Raw genomic sequence first — 15,561 nt, forward strand, 5'->3', positions numbered from 1 at the left:
TTTTTTTTTCTTTCTTTCTTTTCTTCTTCTCCTCTTTTATTTTTTTATTTTTATTTTTTTTTTAGTCAATGGAGGCTGCAAAGCTTTTCCCTACATATATGCAATGGCTTGTTTCTGTTCACCTGTGAAGCTGAGTAGCTTTACTAACTCCACCAACTGAAAGCTCAGGTGAGGCCTCACATAGACATTTAGAGCCACCTTAGATGTCCTAGGTCTCAGACGCTGGCATGGGACTGTCAAATAGGACAAAGGACCTACAGGTAACTAGATGTGTCTCTGTGTGGGCAGCTAGACCATGCTGAGCTCTTCCTTCTGCTGCATGCCCAAATGTTTCTGCATGTTGTCCTTGGAGAGTAGTCTTCTGGGGCACCTGAGACAACAGTGCTCTGACAAAAGAAGAGCTTGGAAGGCACAGAGATGCGAGCTGGATATGCAGAGGGATGCTGGCTGGGGTTTTAAGCAGCACTGGTCATAAAAAGATGTGCTGGGTTCTCCAGTGGCTAGTGATACAGCCCATCTCACACAACCCAAAACAGCTGCTTGGAAGCATCAGAGAAAGCCTCAGCATGGGGACTCAGGCTGTGACGGCTATGATAGCTGTGATGAGTTAAAAGCATGAACACCTGGAAGGCCGGGGAGGAGGGGAGGTGAGCAGGAAACAGGATGCCTGTTGAGTCATAGGGACTTAGAAGATGAAGGCTTGGAATGCCCAGGGATGATTTAATCTAGAAAACAGAAGATTACTTTTGTTACAGGTAGGAATGCACCTTATTGCAGGCACTTTGAGATGATGCATACACTGGTCCTGCTGTCTGCTAATGAGCAGGATAATGGTTGTTACCCTTGTGACCTAGTGACCCTAAAGAGGTCAGGGTAATGGAGAGGTCTTTCTCCAGAATGCAGGCAGTGCTTGCAGAATTAGCTTTTCTTTGTTCTCGTTCCTGAAGCTGCAGTTCTCACCCACTTTGACACGAGGTTATCTTCTTCCTAGGAAGCACAGTTCCCTTTTCAGCATTTTCTTGGCATGGTTTAGAAGAGTTCAGCTGCAGGATCCCCACCCATGGCTGGCTAGTGACCTTGTGCTGCTGCAGAGCTTCCAGTCCTTCATCTGCTCAACAAAAGAAAATTCTGGAAACTTCCCTGGATTGCTCCAGTTTGATGTGAGCTGGATACGTGATCAGGGAGGTTCATCTGGCTCTTTGCAGGGGTTTGGGAAGTAGAGGCATTTGAGATAGGGGAGCCCACCAGTGTGGTGGGACTAGTAGTCCATCCACTACCCAGCAGCTCCTCAGGTTTTATGAATCTACAATCAGCCCATCATACAATTTACGTACTTTTGTTAAAAGGGTGGCAAGTGAGAGTTAAAAGTGGAATAATGCTCTCTTAATGGTAGAAATGGGATCTAGGGACCTTAGTCTATGAGTCTAGAAACACTGAGGCAAGTAAGGGTACCTTGCAAAAAGAAATTCACATGTGTGTAGGTCCCCAAAATGTCTGAGTTTGGAGTGTGCAATTTACACACATGCACTTTATAGCCTGTCCCTGAAGTCTCTTTTCAGTGTCATCTGCAAATGGGCTATGGGGTAACCCCAGAATATGCCCTGCTGTCCCAGGATGCTGTTACTTCTCCAACACATTGCCTTCTCTGTGGGGTGGTAAATGAGGGTCCTTGCTAACAGACAGGCATCTCTGTGGGAGTTTCATTTTTATGTTTCTTGAGTATCACTGCAGCGAGGATCCCATGGGAGGCAGCTTCTTCAGGAGGCCCTCTGGGGAGGTTCAGTATGGGGGACACCAAAGGATGAGCAGATGAAGGGGAGTTAGAGTCTGGGCAGGCTCAGAATGGGAAGAGTTCTTCATGACCTGCTCCCACATTCCCTGTCCTCTCTCACTTAACCATTTCTGAAGCCATGCAATTGCCAGTACTGGGGCATCTGAACTTAAAAAATTAAAGCTGTGAGCTTCCTCTGTCCTTGTTATGGCTGATGGACTTACTCTGGCTCAAACCATTCCCTGAGACCTCTTCTTTACCTGTATTATTTATACCAGTTTTCAATAGATTAGTTCATTGTTGAAGGGGAGAATGAGAGAATTTGTCTGCTGCAGGTTAGCAAAAGACACTGAAATGCAAAAGCTGGGAGGGACAAGATGAGTCTGTGTTAAAAGCCTTGCAGCAGCTGGGGAGAGCTAACCCTGGAGATGCTGGCACAGGCAGAGCTCAACCATATGGAAAGGCTCCATGGGCTCAAGTGCAGATGTCTGTGCTGGACTGCTGCTAGAGTCACTGGGAGTGTCAGCAGAGAAAAATGAACCACATGAGAAGTCCCTGATGGTTTCCCTCATCTTGTATTCCAGCCTCTCAGAAAACCATACACAGAGCAGTCCCGGGGTAATGCTTCTGAGAGTGCTTGCTCTTGAATAATGAAGTGATTTCCTGCCATCTAGCTATACATCAATGAAATGCAACAAAAAGGAATTGATAGTACAACACGTTTGGCTTTGAATGTTTCATTTTTCTGGTACACAACTGCTAGCATGTTGCCTGAAATCATTGCCTCTGTATGTCGTAACAGCTAAGGAATTAAGGAATCCAAAGAAATATTGTATACTTTAAGAAAGGTGTCAAGATGAAGACAAGGGGCTTAATTTTGCCATGATATACAACTCTGGATTTTCCACGTCTTCTGTTCTGCAAGTAGTTCTGGTTGCCACATCCCAGGAAGGATGTACTGGAACTAGAGCAGGTCCAGAGACTGCACAAAGGTCTGGGACCTTCTGGAAGGTAGCGGAGTTGGGGTTGGTCTCTTCTCCCAAGCAACAAGCAATAGGACAAGAAGTAACGGCCTCAAGCTGCACCAGGAGAGGTATGGATTGGATATTAGGAGAAATTTCTTTACTGAAAGGGTTGCGAGGCATTGTAATAGGCTGCCCAGGGAAGTGGTTGAGTCACCATCCCTGGAGGTATTCAAGAAACGTGCAGATTTAGAACATAGTAGACTTAGAACATGGTTTAGTGGTGGATTTTAGGACTAGGTTAAAGGTTGAACTAGATGATCTTACAGGTATTTTCCAACCTAAATGGTTCTACGATTCCATGGAGTTCATACATTGTCACCCTGTCCTTCTGCAGCTTCCCCAGCTTTACTGCAGGCCCTCTTTAGGTACTGGAAGGCTGCTCTAAGGTCTCCCCAGAGCCTTCTCTTCTCCAGGCTGAACAACCCCAACTCCCTTAGCCTGTTTTCACAGGAGAGGTGCTCCAGCCCCTGGATCATCTCTGTGGCCCTCCTCTGGACTCGTTCTAATAGGTCCATGTCCTTCTGATGCTGGGGGCCCCAGAACTGAGCACATTACTCCAGGCGGGGTCTCACAAGAGCTGAGTAGAGGAGGAGAATACCCTCCCTTGCCCTGCTGGCCGTGCTTCTTTCCATGCATCCCAGGATGCGGTTGGCTTTCTGGGCTACAAGCTCACATTCCCAGCTCATGTTGAGCTTCTCGTCAACCAAAACCCCCAGGCTGTTCTCCTTAGGACTGCTTTCAATCCATCCTCTGCCCGTAGTTGTGCTTTGGATTGCCCCAGACCAGATGCAGAACCTAGCCCTTGGCCTTGTTGAACTTCATGAGGTTTGCACAAGGCCACCTCTCAAGCCTGTCCAGGACCCTGTGGATGGCATCCCTTCCCTTCAGCATGTTGACTGAACACACAGATGGTGTCACTAGCTAACTTGCTCAATCCCACTGTCCGTGCCACGGCCAAAGATGTTAAAAATCCCAGATGTTTGTAGCATTTGGTATATTTGTAGAAACAAACAAACAAACAAAACACAAAAACAAAACAAACAACAACAACAAAACACCCTAGCTCTCTGTGACATACTTAGAATTCATGTGTGTCTCCCTGAGAGGGGCTGAAGGCTCTCAGAGAGCAGGAGCTGAATGGATGCAGTCCTTGGGGCACTAAGAGGAGGAAGGGCTCTGGTGGGTGCATATGAAGGCATCTGGATGCAGAAAAAGGTTGCAGAGCATCCCAGCAAAGAGCACAAGATGCCAGCATTTAGTCAGTTAGTATTCAGCAACGAACATCTCCGCTCACAAGAGGCTGCCTGCTTCTAGGAACCACTTTTTCGCAAGCAGAATAATATAAGAAATAAAAAAAAGGTTCACAGGAGATTTCTGTGACAGTTTCAGCTATGTCTTGGGTCTTGGCAGAACACAGGGACTGCAGAAGGAGCTGGTGTGGGTGCTGCAACAAGGAAGCTTTTTCTTGGCTGGAAAGTGGGACATATGTGCGCAATGAGTCTTGCATGTGTGCAAGATTGCATGAGATCTTGGAAACCCTGGTGCAAAGGGTTAATTATGGACAGACTTGCTGATTGGGTTTCTGTTAGGATGTGAAATTTATGGGCTGCAATATTCACGGGCTGTGATGCAGCAATAGGAAGTGTGGGAAATGGGTGGCTGTGTCATGAAAGAAAAACGTCTTGGCACGGACAGCTCCGTTCACTTGCCAGAGAGGAGCTTTTCCAAAAGACATGATGGATAAATGGGGCAAGAGACATCCTTTCATTTCCTTTCAGACAAGCTGCTGCACCTTATATGTTTTTAGTCAGGCTAAATTGAGGAGGAAGGCCGAGGTATACTATTATACATATAGTATACATTATACATATATATATATATTATACTATTATACATATAGTATACATTATACTATTTGCTGAAAGCCTGAAGTGTAAGCACAGGGAAAGGCTCAGGGTGTTGTGCCAAAGCATCCCATGGTTCAGAGATCAGCCAGGAAAATCCCTGAATTCACTTATACTGGGGGTCAGAATCAATGCAATGGGGCACCCATAACCTGGACATGCTTATAACTAAACCTCAGCAGTTCATTCATGATTTCTGGAACCCCCTCATTCTTTACATGATACTCCCAGAATACAGACTGTGTATTTTATGTGTCTTTTAGTGTGAGGGGTCAGGTGTTATCAACACAATTTCTGATAGTGGCCTTGGGGACAGACAGACTTCAGCTGGAGCAAGCTCTTCCATGTATGTAAAGGACCTGCTCCTTAGAATTCCTTATTTTGGCAGGGGAAAGGAGACTTTCCTTTCCTCACCTATATGGTGAGGAAGATCTTACCTTCAGCCCTGAAGAAAGAGATCTGGGGGTGCTGGTCAACAGCAAGTTGAGTGTGAGCCAGCAGGGTGCGTGGCAGCCGAGAGGGCAAACATCATTTTGGGATGCTTTTAATACAGCATAGACAGCTGGTATAAATAAATAAATAAATAAATAAATAAATAAATAAATAAATAAATAAATAAATAAAAGGGGTGATTCTCCTGCTATATATTACTGAAGCCTCACTTTGAATATTGTGTGCAGTTTTGGTCCCCACATCAAAAGGATGTGAAGATTGTGTCCAGAGGAGGGCAGCAAAGCTGGTAAAAGAGCTGGATGGCATGTTCTGTGAGGAGAGGCTGAGGACACGTTTTTTTTGAGAAAACTCTACTCTACTCTACTCTACTCTACTCTACTCTACTCTACTCTACTCTACTCTACTCTACTCTACTCTACTCTACCCCAATTCTACCCCATCCCATCCCATCCCATCCCATCCCATCCCATCCCATCCCATCCCATCCCATCCCATCCCATCCCATCCTCTGGTTTTATGAGGGTCTCAGTGAGAATTGAACTCTCCTAGGACATACTTCTCCCCACCTTAGCATCAAGGACTCCAGGTGAAGCACCCACTTTTCCCCCAGCTAGCTTTAATTGGGACCTCAGGGTACGAGCCTAAATGAAGCTCCAGCTCCAAACATTTTTGCTAGAGTAAATAAATGTAATTTAAAAAAAATATTTCCTCATTGCATGTGTCCTCTGAGGGAGATTCAGTCACCCTAGCAGACCTTTGAAACTCATTCTTATGTTTATGGTTTGAATATGGATATCCTGGCATTACCCACAGGAAACACTTTCTGGGATGAATCCTGTTTTTACCTTCTTCTGAATATGTCCAGGTCTTTCTCTTACTCAAATGCTTCCATTGAAGATGCTGATGCAGATGGGGGAAGCACAGTTACAGGCTTGTACGTGGCATGGTTACATGGCTGCTTAGACACGGACGTGTCTTCTTTAGAAGGCCAGGGGATGATAATAAGGTTCCTGCTGCCAAGAAGCGTTGCGAGGAGGATCCCATCACTGCTGCTTCTCCCATTTTTCCTGGCTCATTTTCAGCTTGAGTGAATAGTCATTGAGCTTCTTGCGGAGCTCCCATAGTGCAAAAAACTGTGCTGAGTCTCATGGGAATCCCCATCTAGTAAAGGCATGATATCAGGGAGCTCAGAGCACAGAGTCACCATCTCTTGCAAGATCCCATGCCCAAGCTTGTCTCCACCAACTCTTCCTGAAGGTTTTTTTTTTTTGTTTTTTTTTTTTGTGTGTGTGTGTATTCCTTTGTTTCAGAACCAGAGGTGGTTTGGTTGGTGAATGGCCCAAGCCGCTGTGCTGGGAGAGTTGAAGTCCTTGAGCAGCGCCAATGGGGGACGGTGTGTGACGATGCCTGGGACCTGCGTGACGCAGAAGTGGTGTGCTGGCAGCTGGGCTGCGGGACAGCAACTACAGCTCCAGGCTTGGCTTACTTTGGCCAGGGACATGGTCCCATCTGGCTGGCCAAGGTCAACTGCACGGGGACAGAAGCTGCCCTCTCCAAGTGCAGGGCCAGGCCCGAAGGAGTCCACCTCTGCCACCATGGAGAAGATGCCGGTGTGGTGTGCTCAGGTAGCTGTTGATCATCTGCCCATGAGCTTGTGGGTTCCAACACTGCAGGAGCTCAGTGGATTGCTTTTCCTTTCTTCTCTATGTCACTGCTCTTCCCACATGTGAATCTTGAACTCCAAGGCTAGACCGATGCTGAACAAGTGGGGATTCCCCCTCGCTGTCATATCAGGCACTTGGTCTCTCCTTTACCAGGTCTGCCACCAAGAGATGACGTGCTCTGCCTCTTTCCATTTCAGAGCCTCCTGAGGTCCGGCTGGTGAATGGCTCAAACCGCTGCTCTGGGAGAGTCGAGGTGCTGCATAACCAGCAATGGGGAAGTGTGTGTGATGATGACTGGGACCTGGATGATGCACAAGTGGTGTGCCAGCAACTGGGCTGTGGTACAGCTATCTGGGCTCCGCATGCAGCTCAGTTTGGGCTGGGGAATGACCCCATCTGGCTTGATGATGTGAACTGCACAGGCTCAGAGGCTGCCCTCTCTGAGTGCAGGGCCAGGCCATGGGGCGAAAACAACTGTAACCACCGAGAAGCTGCCAGTGTGGTGTGTGCAGGTAAGCCACCTTCATTCCTTCATCACAGAAGCACAGAATTTCTCGGTTGCAAGAGACCTCAAGATCATCGAGTCCAACCTCTGAGCTAACACTAGGAAGTCCTCCACTAAACAATATCACTAAGGTCTACATCTAAACGTCTTTTAAAGACCTCCAGGGATGGTGACTCCACCACTTCCCTGGGCAGCCCGTTCCAATGCCTAACAATCCTTTCAGTAACGAAGTTCTTCCTAAGATCCAACCTAAAACTCCCCTGGCGCAACTTAAGCCCATTCCCCCTCGTCCTGTCTCCAGGCAGGTGGGAGAACAGACCAACCCCCACCTTGCTTCATGGTGCAGCTCTGGAAGGAGCAATGTTGGCAGCCCTGCTGGACTCAGTATGTTGCTGTGTCTCTTATGGGAAGCCTATGGATAGCTCTATTTTGCTCGTGTCTCTTGCTTCTGTATAGAGACCTATTTTCAGGTCCCTTTACACATTGACCCTTCTCACTACCTTTTGTCCATGTAGTCTTGATGGACTGCCAGGCTCCCGCTCTATGTTTCCATAGCACAAAACTTAAGGTCTATGTTCAGGTTTCTCCACGTGAACTACGTGGCTGAGCCACCCCCTCCTGTTCAAGTCCAGGGTGGCCTTGTTGATACAGCTAATGAATGTTGAATGAACTCCAGACTGGTGTAGGTCTTCCATTTGTCCCTGTATCCTGTCTGTTCCCTCCTCATGGTTTCTTTGGATGCCTGAGAACACATCAAATGGGATTAGATACCTGTGTTTATGCCAACGGGAGCCTTCACATCACATTGTACCTGGCTACCACTCAAGGTCTTGTCTTCCACTTTTCCGTGTCTGACCTGCATGTGTCTTTTGAATTCCATAAGCAGCCCAGCTCCGGCTGGTGAATGGCTCCAGCCGCTGCTCTGGGAGGGTCGAGGTCCTTCGTATCCTTGTCCTAGTAATGCTGACATGTGGAAGTGACTCCACAACCATAGGGTTGTAAAGTAGTTATACTTTATTGCAGTGCACCGGGCGCACTGGGAATAGCTTCCCTCAAAAAGTGTGCAGCTGCCCAGCGTTCTCTCACAATTTTATATGTGAATACTGCTACATATTACATGAGCTCTAATACATATTCATTCTTTTCCCTGAGAAGGCGGACCTCTTCCTAGTAGTGCTCATTTCCAAACTCCCCGCCCTTAGCTCCTCCTGGTTGTGCTTGCGCAATGTAGTCTGGTGTTCAAGGGCAGGGGTATTTCAGGATGAAGGCAACAAGGAAGAGGAGGTTAAACTTTTTACCTTCCTGGACTTTGACCTTATGTTGGACAGTATTTAGGAGTTTTTTGCTTATCTTTGCCTTATTTTCTGCCAGTGAGTTGTTCATCCTTCCCTTATGCGTTGGCCTTGAACGATATCTTCACTTTTACATCTGCTTCTCATAAGTTTCTCATCTACATTCCCTGATAATCAGGATATTTTACCATATATGTAGCTAAATATTAATTCAGATGAGTTTTAGCATCTTCCTCATCTCAGTGTACACTTCCTCAGGCATGGCCATTAAGTTGCAGGGTGTATTCCCAGCAGCTGCTGGAGTTACTGCATCGGCTGCCAGAGGTCTCAACCGAGACAACTGAGGAAGAGCTGGGCAAGACTTCAAGTGAGGCAGCCAGGCCAACAGGCCCTGCACCTTGTGGGAATGCCCGGAAGAAGCGGTGGGTGATTTGGAAAGACTGACAAAGGTCTGACAAAGGTCTGACAAACGGGGAAGTGGAAATGCTAGCCCTCTGAGGGGTAGTAAATGCTGTGGGGTTGATCTGCTTGGGCCAGACTGATCTGAGGAAGCAGGATAGAGGTGTGCAGAAATAAAGGAAAATAAAGGACCTCTTCTGTTCCTTATGCTGTGGTAAGGCTGTTCATTCAATAAAGCCAACCAAGATTTGTGAATGCAACATTTCTGGCCCATGGTGCTCTGAATGCACAGCCTTACTCAAAATTGCTCCAACAAAGAGCCTGCAATTCAACTATTCGCTATTTAAAAAAAAAATATTATTATTTATTTATTTATTTATTTATAGTAATGTAAATTCATCCTGAAGCCTGTTCACTTGAAAAAATTGGTCTAAATGTATTTTGGTTTTCCTTGTTTTGAGGGACTGTCGTGGTTTAGCCCGGCCGGCAGCCAAACACCACGCAGCCGTTCGCTCACCCTCCCCCCTCCCTTTCTGGGACGGGGGAGAGAAATGGCAAGTGAAGCCCGTGAGTTGAGATAAAGACAGTTTAATAAGACAGGAAAAAAATAATATCAATAATAATAATAATAATACAATGATGACAATAGTACTATCACTAATAATATGTACAAACAAGTGATGCACAATGCTCACCACCCGCTGACCGATGCTCAGCCTAACCCCCTAAAAAGGCTGAGATGTCCTTGGCTTGGTATAAGCACTGCTCTGCAACAATTAAAACATCGGGGTGTTATCAGCACTCTTCTCATCCTAAGCCAAAACACAGCATTCCACCAGCTACTAGGAAGAAAATTAATTCTGTGCTAACTGAAACCAGGACATCTATCCACCCCTTATTCCATACCATTTCTGTCATGCTCAGGTTACACTCTTTTCCATACATTCTAATCAGTCACCTATAGTAGTCATGGTAGTGATAACATACAGTATTATATAATAAATAACATGGTACAATTCAGTTCATGGGCTATTCTCACCCAGTATTAAATCTCCTTGAGGTACACACCGGACCTCTCCGTTCTTTTGCATCACCCACCAAGTGTATCCAGGTCCCTGAGCGAAAAAAATTCCACGAAGAGGTTTGCCTTTTCCTGAGGCAGGAGTAGCTCTGACTGTTTTACCCAGCATATTTCTTACATGCACTACGGGAACTTTATCCCCATCTACAGTACGTAACAGGTTTGATTGGGCAGGTCCAGCTCGGTTGGCAGATCCCCTAGTATTGACTAACCAGGTGGCCTTTGCCAAATGCGTGTACCAATTTTTGAATGTCCCAGCGCCCATTGCTTTCAAGGTAGTCTTTAACAGTCCATTGTATCGTTCAACTTTCCTGGAGGCTGGTGCATGATAGGGGATGTGATACACCCACTCAATACCATGTTCTTTGGCCCAAGTGTCTATAAGGATGTTTCGGAAATGAGTTCCATTGTCTGACTCTATTCTTTCTGGGGTGCCATGTCACCATAGGACTTGCTTTTCAAGGCCCAGGATAGTGTTCCGGGCGGTGGCATGAGGCACAGGATATGTTTCCAGCCATCCGGTGGTTGCTTCCACCATTGTAAGTACGTGGCGCTTGCCATTGCGAGTTTGAGGGAGTGTGATGTAATCAATCTGCCAGGCCTCTCCATATTTATATTTCAGCCATCGTCCTCCATCCCAAAGAGGCTTTGACCGTTTGGCTTGCTTGATTGCAGCACATGTTTCACAGTCATGAATAACCTGTGCTATAGCGTCCATGGTCAAGTCCACCCCTCGATCACGAGCCCATCTGTATGTGGCATCTCTACCTTGATGTCCTGAGGTGTCATGGGCCCATCGGGCTATAAATAATTCACCTTTATGCTGCCAATCCAGGTCCACCTGAACTACTTCAATCTTAGCAGCCTGATCCACCTGCTGGTTGTTTTGATGTTCTTCAGTAGCCCGATTCTTGGGCACATGAGCATCTACATGGCGTACTTTCACAGCCAGGTTCTCTACCCGAGCAGCAATATCTTGCCACAATGCAGCAGCCCAGATGGGTTTGCCCCTACGCTGCCAGTTGTTTTGCTTCCATTGCTGTAACCATCCCCACAGGGCATTTGCTACCATCCATGAATCGGTGTAGAGATAGAGAACTGGCCATTTTTCTCGTTCAGCAATGTCTAAAGCCAGCTGAATGGCCTTCACTTCTGCAAACTGACTCGATTCACCTTCTCCCTCAGCAGCTTCTGCAACTCGTCGTGTAGGACTCCATACAGCAGCCTTCCATCTCCGATGCTTCCCCACAATACGACAGGACCCATCAGTGAACAGGGCATATTTCTTTTCACTCTCTGGTAACTGGTTGTACAGTGGGGCTTCTTCAGCACGACCCACCTCCTCCTCTGATGATATCCCAAAGTATTTGCCTTCTGGCCAGTCCATAATCACTTCCAATATTCCTGGGCGACTGGGGTTTCCTATTCGAGCCCGCTGAGTAATCAGTGCAACCCACTTGCTCCATGTAGCATCAGTTGCATGATGCGTAGAGGGGACCCTTCCCTTGAACATCCAGCCTAGTACCGGCAATCGGGGTGCTAGGAGGAGCTGCGCTTCAGTACTGACCACCTCCGAAGCAGATCGAACTCCTTCATATGCTGCCAATATCTCCTTTTCAGTTGGAGTATAGCGGGCCTCAGATCCTCTGTATCCCCGACTCCAAAACCCCAGGGGCCGACCTCGAGTTTCCCCAGGTTCTTTCTGCCAGAGGCTCCAGGTGGGGCCGTTCTCCCCGGCTGCAGTGTAGAGCACATTCTTTACATCTGGTCCTGTTTGAACTGGCCCAAGGGCTACTGCATGGACTATTTCCTGCTTGATTTGTTCAAAGGCTTGTCGTTGTTCAGGGCCCCATTCAAACTCATTCTTCTTACGGGTTACTTGGTAGAGTGGGTTTACAATTAGACTGTAATTTGGGATGTGCATTCTCCAAAAACCCACAACACCTAGGAAAGTCTGTGTTTCTTTTTTGCTAGTTGGTGGAGACATAGCTGCTATTTTGTTGATCACATCCATTGGGATTTGACGACGTCCATCTTGCCATTTTATTCCTAAAAACTGGATCTCTCATGCAGGTCCTTTGACTTTATTTTGTTTTATGGCAAAACTGGCTTTCAGAAGGATTTGGACTATTTTCTTCCCTTTCTCGAAAACTTCCTCTGCTCTGTCACCCCACACAATAATGTCATCGATGTACTGCAGGTGTTCAGGAGCTTCCCCCTGCTCTAGCGCAGACTGGATCAGTCCATGGCAAATGGCAGGGCTGTGTTTCCACCCCTGGGGCAGCCGATTCCAAGTATATTGGATTCCCCTCCAAGTGAAAGCAAATTGTGGCCTGCACTCTGCTGCTAGAGGGATGGAGAAAAATGCATTAGCGATATCAATTGTGGCGTACCACTTGGCTGCCTTTGATTCAAGTTTGTACTGAAGTTCCAGCATGTCTGGCACTGCAGCACTCAGTGGTGGCGTGACTTCGTTCAGGCCACGATAGTCCACTGTTAGTCTCCACTCGCCATTAGACTTTCGCACTGGCCATATGGGACTATTGAAAGGTGAATGAGTCTTGCTGATCACTCCTTGGCTCTCCAATTGACGAATTAGCTTATGGATGGGAATCAGGGAGTCTCGGTTAGTGCGATATTGCCGCCGGTGCACAGTTGTGGTAGCGATTGGCACTTGCTGTTCTTCGACCCTCAGCAACCCCACAACAGAGGGGTCCTCTGAGAGACCAGGCAAGGTAGATAATTGTTTAATGCCCTCTGTCTCTAAGGCAGCTATACCAAAAGCCCACCGGAACCCTTTTGGGTCCTTGCAATATCCTTTTCTAAGATAGCCTATGCCAAGGATACATGGAGCATCCGGGCCAGTCACAATGTGGTGCTTTTCCCACTCATTCCCAGTCAGACTTACTTCAGCCTCCAATACAGTCAACTGCTGAGATCCCCGTCACTCCACAAATACAGATGGGCTCTGGTCCTTTATATCTTGATGGCATTACATTGTGCACCAGTGTCTACTAAAGCCTTATACTTCTGTGCGTGTGACGTGCCAGGCCATCGAATCCACACAGTCCAATAAACTCGATTGTCCCTTTCCTCCCCCTGGCTGGAGGCAGGGCCTCCCTAATCCTGGTCAGAATCTTCTTCATTTCTGTGTTTGAAGGACTGTCTGCTGGAAGTTGGAGCAGCGAACTTTTCAGAGAATCCCTTTTTCCCGATTGTTTTCTTTTGCAACTCACGTACCCGTGCCTCTAGGGTCGCGGTAGATTTTCCATCCCATTTTCTCATGTCCTCTCCATGGTCTCGTAAGTAAAACCATAGGGTGGCACGGGGTGAGTACCCACCATATCGTCTTCCTTGTGTGGATGAACGCCTACCCCTGATAGCTGAGACACTGCTTTGTACAGGTACAGAGGAGAATAATCTCTCTTCAGGTTGGTGAAACTTTTCAGAAAGTTTCTCCACAGTGTTCTCTTTTGGTCGGTGGACACTGTTTGGTTCAGGTGGGGAGGAAGATAGATTCTCTTTAAGTTGGTGGAACTCTTCAGAAAGTTTCTCCACAGCTGAGACACAGGCCTGTAAGGAAGAGGAGAGACTTTCTTCGTACTTCTGGAGTTGTTTAGCCACTTCATCCACTGTGGGTTCCTCATCCTCTTTCCAGGCCATTATTGCCAATGAGCTGGCATATGATGATGGTGCACTCCGTACAAACTTCCTCCACATGGGTCGTGTACACCTGACTTCATCTGGGTCTTTGGATGTTTGTCTGAGGTCTGGATCCTCATAAATCACTTCCCGTACGGCTAATTCCCTCAGGTACTGGATTCCCTTCTCCATAGTGGTCCACTTGCCTGGTAGACATCAAAGTTCTTCCTTGAAGGGATACCTTTCCCTCACAGCTGAGAGGAGACACCTCCAGAGGCTGTGAGATTGTGCTCCATCTGCAATTGCTTTGTCAATGCCTGCATCTCTAGCAAGGGATCCCAGCCGCTTGGCTTCCCTGCCGTCTAATTCCACACAATTGGCTCCAGTGTCCCAGCATCGGAGCAGCCAGGTGACAAGCTGCTCACCTATACAACGACCAAAATCTTTTCACACATCTCGTAGCTCGCGCTCGTTTAGACTTTGGGTAGTTACTGTTGATTTTTCGGCATCCTCATCTTCCTCCTCCTGAATCCTTGATGGCCCAGCGTCGTCGTCATCTCCGTCGTCTCTATACCTAGATTTGGCAGAAGACTCTCTGCGTTCTAAACGACCTGAATCTCTATACCATTTTTTTCACCTTCTCTACAGGGGCAGCTTGCACTGCTACTGCTCGTTTCTCTGACTTTGTTACAGGATCTGCCACAGAGGTTGGAATACCCTCTGCAGGGTCAACTTGCACTGCTATAGCTCGTTTCTCTGACCTCGTTACAGGGTCTGCTACAGGTGTTGGAATAACCCCTGCAGGGTCAACTTGCACTGCTACTGCTCGTTTCTCTGACACAGCCACAGAAGCTGGAGCAGCTGCAGGAGCTGGGACTGGAGTGGCTGCAGGAGCTCGGACTGGAGCAGTTGCAGGAGCTGGGACTGGAGCGGCTGCAGGAGCTGGGACTGGAGCGTCTGCAGAAGCTGGACCTGGAGCTGGGACTGGAGCGGCTGCAGAGTCCACCATAGGGGTCACAGTGGCCGTTGGATCTGTCACGGGACTTGGAGTGGCCACAGGGTCTGTCACTAAGTTGATAGCAGTATCCATGGCAGCTCGATAGGCATGAGCCAGGCCCCAGCATGTTACAATGATTTGTGTCACTTTGGAACTGCCAGAATCATGACACCTTTTTTTCAAGCATTCTGCCAGTTTTTGAGGATTTTGCAATTGTTCAGGGGTGAATTTTCAAAACACTGGGGGTGCCAACTGCTCTAGATGCCTGCCCATATCCTCCCATACTCCCTGCCACCCACAACTATACTGCCTCCGGGCAGATCTCCGGATGAGCTTCCTAAGTAGTTGTTTAACTTTAAGCAGAATCCGAAGTGCATTCAGGAGGCAGAACAACAAGACTATGCTGGTCTGAGTATCCCAAGAATATTCAATATCTTGGAGAGCTCGGAGGATAAGAGGGTGGTGAAGGAGAAAGGGAGAGTATTCAAGTAAGAAAAAATATCTTCCTCTTTCCCCTCCACAGATTGACTCCCTAATGGAAAAAAACAATAGGTATAATTGCTAATAGTTCCCAAGATACAGTTTCCAAAGTACAGAGTCGACGATGTTACTGAGTACAAATACCAAGTTAGAGTCATGACCAGATATCTCATCATCTCATAAGCCATTGCTACAACACTCAGTACCATAATGATCTGAGACCAGGGCCCGGAGAGGATAAACAACACGACAGAGAGCAAATACGGAAAATAATGTACTATAATACTCAATTTGGAAAACAGGTGCAGCAGAGTTGAGATTAAAGCAATCAGCATTATGACAAGTGAC

The 15,561-nt window shown here is 47.3% G+C and overlaps 1 long non-coding RNA gene across 1 annotated transcript; it reads left to right on the plus strand.

Moving 5' to 3' along the window:
* The first annotated feature begins 410 nt into the window (after positions 1–410).
* Positions 411–9,233, plus strand: LOC119717001 (uncharacterized). The gene is made up of 4 exons (XR_011806173.1): positions 411–755; positions 6,464–6,778; positions 7,015–7,329; positions 8,909–9,233. It is a non-coding gene; the product is annotated as an uncharacterized lncRNA (long non-coding RNA).
* Positions 9,234–15,561: the final 6,328 nt, after the last annotated feature.

Source organism: Anas platyrhynchos, chromosome 36, assembly GCF_047663525.1.
Source record: "Anas platyrhynchos isolate ZD024472 breed Pekin duck chromosome 36, IASCAAS_PekinDuck_T2T, whole genome shotgun sequence".
In the NCBI taxonomy this organism is placed as follows: domain Eukaryota; kingdom Metazoa; phylum Chordata; class Aves; order Anseriformes; family Anatidae; genus Anas; species Anas platyrhynchos.